This window comes from Urocitellus parryii, chromosome 1, assembly GCF_045843805.1.
Source record: "Urocitellus parryii isolate mUroPar1 chromosome 1, mUroPar1.hap1, whole genome shotgun sequence".
In the NCBI taxonomy this organism is placed as follows: Eukaryota; Metazoa; Chordata; class Mammalia; order Rodentia; family Sciuridae; genus Urocitellus; species Urocitellus parryii.
In genome coordinates this window covers 27722615-27737916 of record NC_135531.1, presented here as the reverse complement: position 1 = coordinate 27737916, position 15302 = coordinate 27722615, and positions in this window count along the sequence as shown.

Sequence of the window (15302 nt, the reverse complement as noted above, 5' to 3'; positions counted from 1 at the left end):
ATGATGAGCATTTTTTCATATATATGTTGATTGATTGTATATCCTCTTCTGAGAAGTGTCTGTTCAGGTCCTTGGCCCATTTGTTGATTGGGTTATTTGATTTTTCAGTGCTTAGCTTTTTGAGTTCTTTATATACCCTAGAGATTAGTGCTCTATCTGATGTGTGAGGGGTAAAAATTTGCTCCCAGTATGTAGCCTCTCTATTCACCTCACAGATTGTTTCTTTTGCTGAGAAGAAAATTTTTAGTTTGAACCCATCCCATTTATTGATTCTTGTTTTTAATTCTTGTGCTATTGGAGTCTTAATCAGGAAGTTGGGGCCTAATCACACATGATGAAGATTAGGGCCTACTTTTTTTTTCTCTTAGATGCAGGATCTCTGGTTTAATTCCTAGGTCCTTGATCCATTTTGAGTTAAGTTTTGTGCATGGTGAGAGATATGGTTTTGATTTCATTTTTTTTGCATATGGATTTCCAGTTTTCCCAGCACCATTTGTTGAAGTGACTATCTTTTCTCCAATGCATGTTTTTGGCACCTTTTTCTAAGATAATTATAATTTTGTAGGTTAGTCTCTGTGTCCTCTATTCTGTACCATTGGCCTACCAGTCTGTTTTGGTGCCAATACCATGCTGTTTTGTTATTATTGCTCTGTAGTATAGTTTAAGGTCTGGTATAGTGATGCCACCTGCTTTGCACTTCCTGATAAGGATTGCTTTAGCTATTCTGGGTCTCTTATTTTTCTAGATGAATTTCATGATTGCATTTTCTATTTCTATGAAGAATGCCACTGGGATTTTGATCAGAATTGCAATAAAACTGAACTGTATAGTGCTTTTGGTAGTATGGTCATTTTGATAATATTAATTCTGCCTATCCAAGAGCAAGGTAGATCTTTCCATCTTCTAAGGTCTTCTTTGATTTCCCTCTTTAGGGTTCTGTAGTTTTCATTGTATAGATCTTTCACCTCTTTCATGAAGTTGATTCCCAAGTATATTATTTATTTATTTATTTATTTGTTTGTTTGTTTGTTTATCTATTTATTTATTTATTTATTTGAGGTTATTGTGAATGGGGTAGTTTTCCTCATTTCCCTCTCAGAGGCTTTGTCACTGATAAAGAGAAATGCCTTTGATTTATGGGTGTTGATTTTATATCCTGTACTTTGCTGAATTAATTTGTTCTAATTAGTTATACATGAAAGTAGAAACTGGCTGTACATGGTACAGTGTCACAGCTGCTGTGTAATCATACATGTATATAAGGTAATGATGTCCATCTCATTTCACTGTCCTTCCCTTCCTCACATCCCTTCCACTCCCCTCTGCACAATACAAAGTTCCCTGTCCCAACCCATTATGGATCATCATCCTCTTATCAGAGAAAACTTGTACCCTTTGGTGTTTTGAGGTTTGGTTTATTTTGCATAGTATGATGTTCTCCAGTTTCATCCATTGTGCCAGCAAATGCCATGATTTCATTTTCCCTTAAGGCTGAATAATATTCCATTGTGTAAATCTCCCACATTTTCTTTGTCCATTCATCTGTTGAAGGGCATCTAGGTTGGTTCTATAGCTATTTTAACTGGAGCTGCTATAAACATTGATGTGGTTGTGTCACTGTAGTATACTGATTTTAAGTCATTTGGATATAAGATGAGAAGTGGGGTAACTGGTTCAAATGGTGGTTCCATTACAAGTTTTCTAAGGAATCTCCATACGACTTTTCATAGTACTTGCACTAATTTGCAGTCTAACCAGCAATATGTTAATGTACCTTTCCCCCCACATCTTTGCAAACACTTATTATTGCTTGAATTCTTGTTAATTTCCATTCAGACTGGAGTGAGATGAAATCTTAGATTAGTTTTGATTTGTATTTCTCTAATTGCTAGAGACAATGAACACTTTTTCATGTTTGTTGATCAATACACATTGATATTGTTCCATTAACATTGACAAACATACATAATTTAATTTAGCATAATTTTCAATATATAAAGTGTTTTGAGAAGATATTAGAATTTCCATGTATATTAAATAAAGAATAGGAGGAAACAACTGAATGTTACAGATGAAGAAAATGTGTCCCAGAGAAATTCAATAGATTGCCCAAGTTAACAAGGCTGACAATAGAGGAAGTTCAATTCAAACTTGAATAATTTCTAAATTTGTTAGCCACTCATCTTCATTTTATTCATCAGACATGATTTAACTCATGGTTATTCAATCTCTCTAGCTTTTCAAAAGAAAAATAAATAAAATCAATTCAAAGTTTAGATTCCACATGCAGATTTATTTTGGTAATATTGAAAGGTTTTATAGTGACAGTTTTCAAAAAAGTGAATATTATTTTAGCTATTTTGGTGAATTGTATTCTGCAACTTATAAACTTGCACATAACAGATTTTAAATGTCTTTGAGAATTTCTAGAGAAGTTAACCAAAACAAAGTAAAATAAAATTGACATGTAGTCTTTGTATAATAGTATTTATGAAAGATATCAAGCAAATACAGAAATTTGATGTGTAGCAAATTGAAACTTCAAAATGTGTCTTAGAAATGTTATTGCTTGCAATCATGAAAGAAATTGGAGAATAGTATGCTAAATGAAATTACCCAGGCACAAAAACAAAATTATCCAGATTCTTTATTACAAAAACTCAACTTAAAAAGCAAAGAGTTAGAAAGGCAATTACCAGACCTTAGGGAAGACTGAATTGGCAAAGAGGAATATTTTCATTATTTGCAACATATTGTGCAGCATGCTGAATATATAAAATAAATTTAATCATTGTAATTTTCAAAATCATTAAAAAATTAAATTTCAAAAGATATTGACACAAAAATTTCAAGTGTTTAAGGTTGTGAAAATATTCACTTGTGTGATTTCATTATTTCATGTTGTTCATTCTGTACCCTATAAATATGTATAATTAAAATTTCTGAATTCATAATTAAATATAAAAAGCCAAAAATAAAATCACTTTAAGAGAAAAAATTAAGTTAAATAATAAAATAATACGCATTTTTCTAGAATAACAATGCCTCTAAAGTGAAATAAGTGCTTGAACAATTTACTCATCATTAAAGGTTAAATGGTTATAAATAGGTACAGTTATGCAACAAATATGTTTGTCCTTCATTTAATTTAGGTCACATATTCATTAATAGTGTAACTTTGTCTATCTCTTTCTTTCTTTTGTTTACTAATTGTTTAAATGGATATTGAAGCTAAAAGAACTGGATATATGAAGAGAATGCGTAAACTCTTGTATAACTATATTGAACACTTCTTTCTAAATTCCTTTTAATTTTTTATGTGAAATTAAGAATTTTTAGAATTTCATCAAACATAAACACACATGTGTGATAATATCATATCAAAAAAAATGCTGTGATTAGACATTAAGGTTTTGTATATAACAATGTGTTTCAAAACTAATTAAACATACAATTTTATATTTATAAATACATCCATTTGTAATAGTTACTGTATAAAATTGTGTATACACTTTACAAAATAACACTTTTAACTTGTTTTTCAAAAGCTAATTGTCTCAGGACGTGCATTTTACTATTGAGAAGTAGAAGAGCTATTACAACTAACTTGCACAATAGTTATTTTGTACAATCAATACTATGCTTTGATTAATATAATGAGATGCTATCTAACTGCATTATTGAATATTTGACTCTAATAAAAAGTCTTAGAAAAATTTTAATGAGTTGTGTTTATATTATTTCTATATCATACAGATAAAAATATAAATGAAAGTAATAGTTTGAATTCATCTTTTTTATTTGTTCTTTTTACATAAATATGAAAGTTGAGTGCATTAATTATTCAATCTCACAACAAGTCTCAATATGAAGATGTTGTCCATCCTCAAACTGTACTTGCTGGTAATTAACCCGTTGTAAAACCAGAACATGTTTAAATGTTAGTTATATGGTTTTTGTGAATTCTAATATAAAACAGTGTTTCTTAAAAAATTGTGTTCCTTAAAAATTCAACTTGTGTTTCTTAAAAATAACATTTGGACTGAGGATGTGGTTCAGTGGTAGATTGCTTGTCTGTCAGGCATGAGGCTCAAGGTTCGAACTCCAGCACCACAAAAAAAACAACAATGAAAATTATATCTACAGATAAACTACTATCATCAATTTATGGAAATTGAGCATCATTAAATCTGTTTTCAGATCGATTTTCTTCAAAGACTTATTTTTGGAACACCTCAGGAGCAGGAAACATTGTCCTGTGTTGACTAAAGAAAGTTATATACAAAGAAATATTTGGGAAAGTTTTATTTTTTAAAAAAAGGATGTGGCTCAAGCGGTAGCGATCTCGCCTGGCATGCGTGCGGCCTGGGGTTCGATCCTCAGCACCACGTACAAACAGAGATGTTGTGTCTGCCAAAAAAAAAAAAAAAAAAAAACTAAAATAAATAAATAAATAAATAAATTCTCTCTCTCTCTCTCTCTCTCTCTCTCTCTCTCTCTCTCTCTCTCTGTCTCTCCCCCCTCTCCTCTCTCTTTAAAAAAAAAAAAAAGGATGAATGATGGAAAGTTAATTTAGCTACATTAAGCCAAAGGGAGGAAATATCTATATGAGTTATTTATAGATTTTTCCATTCTGTTTCAGAGTTATATTTTCTGAAATAATTAAATTGAATGAAATAAAACTAATTTTAATTATAGCCTGAAGTGATGGAAAGGGCTAACTTTTATTTATTTATTTTTTCATTATAAGTAAAATTACTGAATAACAAAATTAGAAATTCATTAAACTATGAGTTCTATCCATTTATTATGCTTATTTCTGAGATTCTAAAATGACCTGGAACTTTATCAACATAATTCTTCTTTGCAACCTCTTTGGATACTAGGCAATCAATATGTGCTCAGAGGCTATTCTTGTTTCTTAGTAATAATTTCAAAGTCTTTGTAAGATATATTTATGAAGTTTTATTTGTAATTAATATCTAAACATAGGAGAAATGTTTATTTGGAGTTGAACATCACTGATAATAAAGTGTTAGGAAAAATATTTAATTAGAATGATAAATTCAAATTTTTCTATGTGTACTAAATAAGAGTGTATTAAGAGAAAGCAAATTAAAGGATGTGTGTGATGATGCCAACATAAGAGCATATTTAAGTTAATTATGTTATAGATGGTATTTAGAAAAACACATTACCCCTTACCTGCTTTTGTCTTCAAATAGCACTAGATATTTTCTAATGAATAGGTGATTAAAAATATTATTTATGTGAAATTTCATGGCAATTTCTGGAGTGTATACATATATTCTCTCTTTTCTCCTGGGATAATAAAAGGAAGAGAGGAGGAAGAGACGAAAGTCAGGAGTACATAAATCAAATGACCCTTAGCTGACCCTAAAACTGACCCTTAAATGACAAAATAAGATGAAAAAGTAGTCACAAAAATGATACTGTTACAAAGAATTATCTTCCTTAAATAAATACTATTTTCTATTTGTTAACTAGAGACGCATTGAAATTGTATTAATCTCCTAAAAATTTTTGTAATAAATGGAAATACCCCCAAATCCACCAATTATATTTGGGAGTCCTCCAAAATAAGAAATATGAATTCTACTGAGGAGCTACCAGAAAAAAATCAGTGATATGGTAATTGAAACTATTGTTTCCTATTTTCCTAGATGTACTAAGTAGGACATCTGAAGCACTGCTTGTGTCTTTGTACATTAAGCATTGTGTTAAATTTGTAGTAAAGACTATGTCATGCAGCACATAATATAACATTGTTGAAGTCCAATTTTTTTTCTGAAATATGGACTACAGTTTTCTCCATAATTAAATTACATACATCATATGTTTCCTTTTAGAGATTTTAGCTGTTAGTAGTTTTTATAGTAATATAATGAATATTTTGGTCATGGTTCCTTTTTATATTTCTTTGAACCAAAAAGCAAAATTTACAAGAGACACTAAATAATTTCCAGACATGGGTGGAGAGTCTATTTCTTGTAGCAAATATTTGTTCGGGTGATTGACAAAGAAGATTCATGTTATGAACTCTCTAGAAAAACAATAAAAGTGATTTTTTCAAGTTTTTGTTTGTTTGTTTGTTTAACATGGATACAATTGTACTGTTATTTTGGTGTCCAGGTTAGAATTAAAGACCTTGTATTTAAAAAAAAAAAAAGAAAAGGCTTTCAGAGTTATTTTATTCTAATGTATGGATATTTCGAGAATTTTCACTGCTAAAAAAAATATCAATATGATTACTGAGAATTTTTCTGCATGGATGAAGACAAATGTGAGTTATTTCTTACTATATTTTTCTGGCAAATGTGCACATGTATTTGGAAGTTTCTCTTCAAAGGACAGAAACTTATTATATAGTATGTAATTTTCAATTAAATCAAATTAAAATTTTAGAGAATATATTCTGCAATATAAAAGTTTATGACATTTTAACATCTAAGGTTTACAAGAAAATAATTTTTCAATAAATAAAATATTTAAAAGGCATATTATATATTTTAGATCATCATTATTGTTATTTGCCATCATAGATTCAATTTTCTCTAATTTTCTGGAGTTTTTAAAAGTAGAACATATTCTCTTTAGTATGATTTAGAATGTTGCTGTCTAATATCTAAGTGAAAGATAAATAATATACTTCATATTATTCATTTCCATATTTATTTCTACTAACTGCCGAATATTTTTTTAAGTAGAAATTAAATACCTTTAGTTACATAAACAATATCATTTCGAGAGATGAGAATGCACACTGTTGTTATCAAATTTAAATATAAAATGCACAATTTTGTTATTGACAAAAGTTAAAATAGTCATTTAAAGTTGGATTTCCATTGCAGTTTGTTATTTTCTTGAATAAGCCATATATTTTTGTTGTTGTTGTTGTTGTTATTGTAGTTTGTTTTGTTTTGTTATGTAATAGAGAAATTTCTAGTGTTTCAAAGATTTTCCTATTTTTATAATAGTTTCTCAAATGAAAATGTCATTAATACTGCATTTTAAATATTACTGTTATAATTTAATGTAATCTTTACGTACTTAATATCCTAACTAAACCTGAAGCCAAAACTATACTAAATTGTCTCACATTTTCTGTCATTTTATAATTTTACAATATTTATAAAAGCATGGTATGAATACTAAAGATACATACTTAAGTAAACTGTTTAATATCAAAATTTTTTGTAGGAACAAGTTTAAAATGGCATTAAAATACTACTTCATAATAGATTTGAAGTTTTTCTCAACTTTGCAAATATTCCTCAGTTTTATTCTATCATGATTGAGATTGATCATTATTCTTTTCTATAGACCAATGTACACATATACTTAAGTAAAGTGAAAAAAATTGCCTTTAATTATTAGCTCCTTCATTAATTTAGCTGCTAAAGTAATTATGTAATCATTAAATACATGGAAAACACTAATTGCGTTTTATTTTTCATAGAAACTGAAAGTAAATTTCTTGTTAACTCATATTTCTGACAAACCACTGCTTCAGCTGAATATTTTAGAAGCTATGGTTTGGCTTGTTAGGAGTCTCAAAGGAAAAATAAGATCAATACTTGTCACAGCAGGAGATCCTTTACTGTCAAAGAATGCTGTAATAGAGTACCAAGGACGAAGAAAATATACCAGCACTTCTCAGCTTGGTCTTATGTAATGAGTCAGGTTCTACTAAAAACACTAAATTACTTTTCCTGAGAATTTAATACCCAGATCAAAAGCCTTAAGTGTCACTTTCTAGTTCTATTTACATGTTCAGTCCATTAGCCCAGTTTATAAACTAGGTATATTAAATATGCTTAAAATTTCAATAAGGATATGGCATGCTGCCCATTATGTAGATTGTTCAAGAAATGTTTAGTGGTATGAAAAAAAAAAACTCAACAACCCTAAAAATTGTAAGTTTTAAATATGCAAGTGTCCTTATAGAATACCTGATGGTTCTTTTGAATTTTTCTCCTTTAAGTTTACTCTAAGATGAGAAGCCTGTGGAATCCTGGAGAAGCTTGTCCCAAATGTATGCTATAGACCCTAGTGTCATAAAAAAATAATCTTTTAGGGGCGTGGATTTGCATTATCATAAAGGAACTCATTACACAGGTATTGTGGTTTGGATATGAGGTGTCTCCTGAAGAACTCAGACATTAGGCAATGCAGGAATGTTCAGAGGTGGAATGATTTGATTATAAGAACTTTAATATAATCAGTGAATTAATCCATTTGATAAAGTAATAATTTGAATGGATTACTGAGTGGCAGCTGTAGTTTGGAGGGGTCTGGCTGGAGGGAGTAGGTCACAGGAGGCATGTTTTTGTGGATTCTATTGTGTCCTTGTCCCCTTACCCTTCTCTTGCTTCTCTGTTATTTGGAGCTAAGCAGCTTTCTTCCACCATGTCCTTCCACCTTGATGCTCTCTACCTGCCTCACCTCAGATCCAGAGCAATGGAATTATACATCCATAGACTGAAGCTCTAAACCTATGAGCACAAAAGAAACTTTTTCTTCCTCAAGTGTTTCTTTGTCACGGTAACAAATATCTGACTAGCGTTCCAGGTGTTGGCAGTGCTGCTGGCAAGCTGATGCCAAATCCTTTAGGGCTTTCCTTGCTGTAGATGTCTCACTTGGCTATGGGCACATCATCCCTATGGGTAACTCATATTCAAGGATTCATACAGCAAGTGTGCAAATAACCTACCCTGTAGGACCACTGTGGGTAAACTGGTCAAGATTTTATTGAGTTTATAATGCAGTTTTGACTTCTGGCGCTCCCCAATCTTGTTCCCCTCCTCTCCCTTACACCTATGTTGATCAATTATAATGCCCTAAAAACTAAGGTATTTAGCTTATACTCTCTTCCCTCCATCCAGCTATTTTCCCAGTGAGTTGGATAATCTAATGGATTTCCCAGTCAGTCCTCAATATGATTCAAAGAAGACACTTATTTCATTTTGTAGGAACCAGAGTCCACCTCACCTCTTTAGACACAAAACTTGCCTCACACAACTGTTGTTTTCACTCTTTGTTTTAGTCAGTTTTTTTCGCTACTGTGACTAAAACACCTGACCACAACAATTGTAGAAAAGAAAGTGTTTATTTGAGGGCTTATGGTTTCAGAGGTCTTAGTCCATAGAAGTTTAGCTCCATTCCTTTGGGCTGGAGTTAAGGCTAAAGTTCATGGTGCAGTGTGTGGCAGAGGGAAGCAGTTCACATGATGATGAGAAAAGAGAGAGAGAGAGGGAGAGAGAGAGATAGAGATAGAGATAGAGAGAGAGAGAGAGAGAGAGAGAGAAACTTCACTCTCCAGATACAAAATATATACTCCATAGCCATGCCCCCAAATACTCACTTTCTCCACCCACACCCTATCCCTCTAGTTATCGCTTTGTTAACTATTCAGGGATGAATTCACTGATTAGGTTAAGGATATAACTCAATCATTTCTCCTCCAAACCTTCTTGAATTGTCTCACATGTCAGCTTTTGGGGGATACCTCACATCCAAAGTATAACACTCTATTTCCAAATGCAATCCCTAAATTGTCCTGTGAAGTACAGTGTCCTAAGAAGCAGAATGTATTTGACCAAGAAACTGCTATTTATCTCATATGTCCAGTGTTGATAAGATCACATATATTTTTTATAATTTTTCTTTTCCAAATTTTAATTAAATTTATTTTAAACCAAGACATGAAACATAAAATATGTACATATTTAGCTAGCACCAAGTGATGTTTCATATATTCTAAAATGCTTAAATGAAGGTAAACATACCTATTTCCTCAAATATTTGTCACTTGTTTTAGGTGAAAACCAAACATTTTTTCTCATAACTTTCTGAAATATACTGTATATTGTCATCTCTGTTAAACCTAAAGTACCATGTAGCTCGCAGAGAGTTCTGATCACCTATTATGTGACACTGAATCATGTGTCAGCTGATGGGATGCATTCTGAGCAATGTACCATTACTCAATTTCAGTGTTCTGTAATCATCCCAGAGTGTACTGTATAACCTAGATGGTATGGGTCAATCAATAAATGCCACTTCTTGGTGCAATCAAAAGAAGCAATGAACAGGAGACATCTGAATCTGCTTCCAGTGTAACACGGTATACTTCTCTACAGTAGTTTTTTACAAATCAAAGTATACTCTAAAATAATAATAAAATTATAGTCTGCTACATACTTAAGCTAGAAAAAATACTTGTTCATTATCATTATCAAGGATTAGGTACTCACATAATTTTAGTTTGTTTATTCTAGTATCAGCAGAAACACAGGAGTAATATGCTACATTACCAGGTAATAATAATTTTCAGTTTTATTGTTATATTTTTATATTTATTTATTATCATTGCTTTATTATAATTATATTGAGATTCATTGTGAAAAGTTCATAAATGACTAAAACACATAATATAATTTTGTCAATTTATTTCCCCAGTATTTGCCATTCCCCTTTCTCTTTTCTTCCTTCCATGTCTTTCCTCAGCCCTGCTTGTCTTACTTATACTCTCATAAAGTCTTTTTAAAATTATGTTTCTATTTGTCTTCCATTTATGAAGCAGAACACATAATCTTTTACTTTATGAATCTGACTTAGTTCACTCAAGATTATGCTCCCCAGTTTCATTCATCTTCCTACAAATTACATAATTTCATATTCTTTATGGCTGAATAAAACTCCATTGTGTTTTTACCATTTACCACTCTTCTCTTGATGGGCATCTAGTCTAGCTAGTTCCATAAATTGGCTGTTGTGAACTGTGCTACTTTAAACGTGTGCATTCATGTATTGCTGTAGTGTGCTGACTTTAATTCTTTTAGAAAAATACAAAGGAGTGGCATAGCTGGGTCACATGGTCATATGGAAGTTCCATTCCTTATCTTTTGAGGAACCTCCATAGTGATTTCCTTGAGATCACCTTATATATGTGGCTTATTTTTGACAAAAATTTATTATGTGGTGCATATCTCTCTCATTCTCTCTGTCTCTTTGTCTCTCTCTCATATATATATATATATATATATATATATATATATATGTGTGTGTGTGTGTATGTGTGTGTGTTTGTGTGTGTGTGTATATATATATATTATATTTAGCTATTACTTTTATCAATTTTATCATAAAAAAATTGAGATGTGATACATAATAATTTTTACAATAATATAAATCTTTAGATCCTGAACACAGGATTTCAATTTGAAGGTCTCTTTCTAGAGTCCTTGCTCTTAACAAATTCACAACTGAGAGCACAAAAAAATAAGAGGATAGCTAGTATGATTTAATTTCTTTATGTTTAATTTTTTTTAAATTAATGTATGATTGTGAAACATATTTCCAAATTATTTACTCTACTTTGGAGATCAGAAAATATGATTATCAACTATGGAATAACTAAGCTCCAGGGATTATTTTGCATTGTAAAAACCCATGGACACATATTAGCAGTAGTGACTTTGTTCTTGCTGTTCTAAAGTGCAACTTTTTACTGTGTTGTGGACTTCTGGGCAGTGAAAAACTTATGATTAATGGTTAAACATTAACAGACACAAATACATTGTGAGTTCTTTAAAAAAGAAATACGGAAAAATAAAGTACTGCATGCAAGCCATTTTCTCACACTCAGAATAAAATTATAATGCTTTATGTTCAAGGAAACAGGAAAGTAAGTAGTAGATATTTCCAGAAAGATTCAACATTTAAAAAAAATTAAAAATGGGGCCCTCACATTTGCTGGGGGGGGAAAGCAAAAGAACAAAAAAGGGGAGAAAAATAAAAAAGAACATAAGAAGGATGGCCTGCCAGTTAGCTGTATGAATCTGATGTATGTAGTTATTCAATTATTATATGTGGCAGTTTTCAATTATGAGACAAAAAGTTCCTGAAAGATAAAACTGAAGTATTGAGTGCAGGATGGAGTCAGATGCCATATGTCCCAGGCTAGTAGACATGCCAAGTGTACCCTTGGCATATCAGCAGGTGGTTCCCAGATGTTCTACATCAACCCACTGGAAACGTAAGAGATGAAACTTGAAATTTTGACAAAGGTTTCATGGTGCCAGAAATACAGCAAATGTGAGACATTGCTCTTAGGCCATGGCATCTTCACTCTGTTTACTATTCCACAAATTTCAAACAAGCATGAAGATCAGATATCATGGAGAGCAAAAATCCAGAAATACTGTTTTGCAGAAAGTTACATGGTCTGTTTCTAACAGGAAAATTTGCCGGCCACCAAATCAAGTTAAAAATCATCTCTTAGTTGAAGTTTTCGAAACATGACATTCTGTTTTCCAACATCAATTTCTAAAGTCTTATGCTTTTTAGCAAAAAACAAACAAACAAAAACAACAATAACAAAAAAAAAAACACTTTAGGTAAAATATGTTAATAAGTTATTGAAAGACCTGCACAGATGAGGGAGGAAAATAATCCTAAACTGGGTAATTGCTATCTTAACTTAATGATTGAATCTGTCAGAGCATGCAAACAAACTGACAATTATTTGCTGAAACTATTGTGATTCTGAATAGTCAAACATTTGACCTACGTATGAGTTTCTCAAATCCTTGATTTTTTTTTTGTCAAGAAATCAGAAACCTGTCACTTTGAATGCACAGATGACCCAGAAATGTTGAAATTATCATGGTATAGAAACAGTTTAAATCAGCAATTCTAGAAACTCTTTTTATCTTATGTGTATACACATATATTGTTAAAAGGAAGATTATTGTTAAAATGTGGTCAACGATACATGCATATATAAAGCTAAAAGAAGATTTAAGAGTACTTTGTTTAACATCTTGATTAGAAATATCATCATCATCATCATCATCACCATCATTAACAACCTACTTAGCCTAAAATATAACTTAGTTTAGAATATTTCTACTCAATTGTCATAGTGCAACTCATTCAAATATCTTTTCATGACTAGGCAGAGAAGGATACTGTTTTAAGAAAAAAGTGTGAATATAAAATAATTCTGTAGAAAAAGTATTTACTAATATTTACTAATCATTTTTTACTCTCAACAAAAACAAAAATATATTAAAAATGCTTAAAAATAACAAAGGTCTTTGATTGGGAGCATAGTATGGTCAAAAAGAGGTTATTTTAGCTCTTTTATCTTGGCTCAATTTTGAGTCCAGTTAGATTCATTTAACAAGGTCCATATTGCATATGTTCATGTATAATTCCTTTATTAGGCCTTGTCAGCACAGAGATAAACAAGAAACAGTTACTCCCTTTTTACTGAGAAAAGCTGAAATATCTTTTTCTTGGCATAGTGGCTTCATGATACTCAGAAAGACTTTTCTTCATTGAGCATTTTCTCTCAACTTTGGCTCTTTCCCTGAGGTTGGAGATCTCTCTGGTCAGATCTCCACATGAAATTTAGTTCTTTCCCTGAGGTTGGAGATCTCTCTGGTCAGATCTCCATGTGTCCGGCACCTTAAAAGCTTTCTGGCCTCGGTATTTAGGTCATACCCTAAGCCTGTCCTTATTCCCAATTAAAGATTCTCTTCTTATTTTTAATCATACCAACTGACTGATCCACAGTATGTGAGATTATCATTTTCATTAATCTATTAATAATAAGTTCTTCCTCTTTGAAACTTATTGGAATGATAACCCAAGTCAAAAACCATGTTTCTGCCGTTCAGGAGCTTCTCTTTATGAACCTATTCCACTGTACAATAAATGTTAGTAAATGAGGGGAGCTGGGAAAATAGCTCATTGGCAGAGCACTTGCCTACCATGTGCAAGGCTGTGGTTTTATATCCAGTATTGCAAAAAATAAATAAGAATTAGTTAATGAGATGAAGAAAACATTTTTATAATTTGGGGAAAAAAATGAAGGATTCAATGGATAAATTATATGCATGTACTTCAATTCAATGGCTCATATATTTGAAAAGTCTGTGAGGCACTATCCATTGTGCTAGGAAACAAAAGAGATACATATATGAATGGAAGAGATGATTATGAAGCTAACTCTAACATTATAGTATAGAAAGAAATACAAGTGTGTACATATTTGTTACACCAGCACAGAGAACTGGTAATAGGAATAAATTTATCAGAATGGGAAGATCAAGCATATGAAAGATGCGATGAACAACAAAATAAATGAATAGTATTTCAATAAGAAAATAAAGTGATAAAGAAGAATAAAACTATATTAGACAGCTTTTCATCACTATGACCAAAATATTTATTGTAAACTACTTAAAAGAGGAATACTTTATTTAGGTCACAGTTTCAAAAGTTTTACTCCATAGTTAGCTGGTACCATTGCTTTGGGCATGAGAAGAAGCAGAACATCATGGCAGATGTTGGAGGACAGCTGCTCAGCTCATGACAGGAAGCAGGGAGCAATGAGGAATAACTGGGACAAAGAGTAGTTTTCAAGGGCAAGTCCCCCAATGGCCACTGTCATATCCTAGGTCCCTCCTGTTACACTTTTATCACCTCCCAATAGTTCATGCAAATTTTGAATCCTCACTGCATTATTCCACTAATGAGGTCACAGTATTCAAGGTAGTGTAACTTCTCAAGAGCCCCACCTCTGAACACTGAACACTGCATTTGAGGACCAACCTTCAACATAATGAGTGTATGGAGAACATTCCAGATCCAAACTATAACTGCAAGGAAAGACAGACAAAAGTGTGTTATTTTTCTATTGCCACTCTGAAAAATTATCATACACTTAGAAGTTTAAAAACAACACAAACACACCACATCTCAGCAGCCTTTGTAGATCAGCAGTCTTGAATGGCCCCAAGTGGTGTCTGACTCAGCTGAAATCAAAGTGTTAGCTGGGCTGTGTTCCATACTGGAAATCCTGGGGAAATCTGTTCACATGATCATTCTGATTAAGTTCAGTTTTTGCAGGTAAAAAAGCTGAAATCCCAGGTTCTTGCTTTTTGTCAGCCAGGGTCCAGTCAATGCTTCTGGATGCTGACCCTCTTTCACCCCATACTTTCCATGCAGCTCCCTCCAACAATTTTGGGTTACTCCCTCTTAAACTTGGAATCTCTCTGTCTTCCTCTTTTGAAAACAATCAGGGAAAAATTCTCTATATTAGTAATTCTGGTAATTACATTGGGTCCACCCAGATAATCCAAAATAATGCCCATGATGTTCAATAGATTGAAAACCATGTGTGGTAAAGTTCTGCCTACAAAAACCCTTGTGAGAGTTCTATAAAAAGTCCAGATTCCTGGTCATTTTCTATGTAATTATTCTCCTTT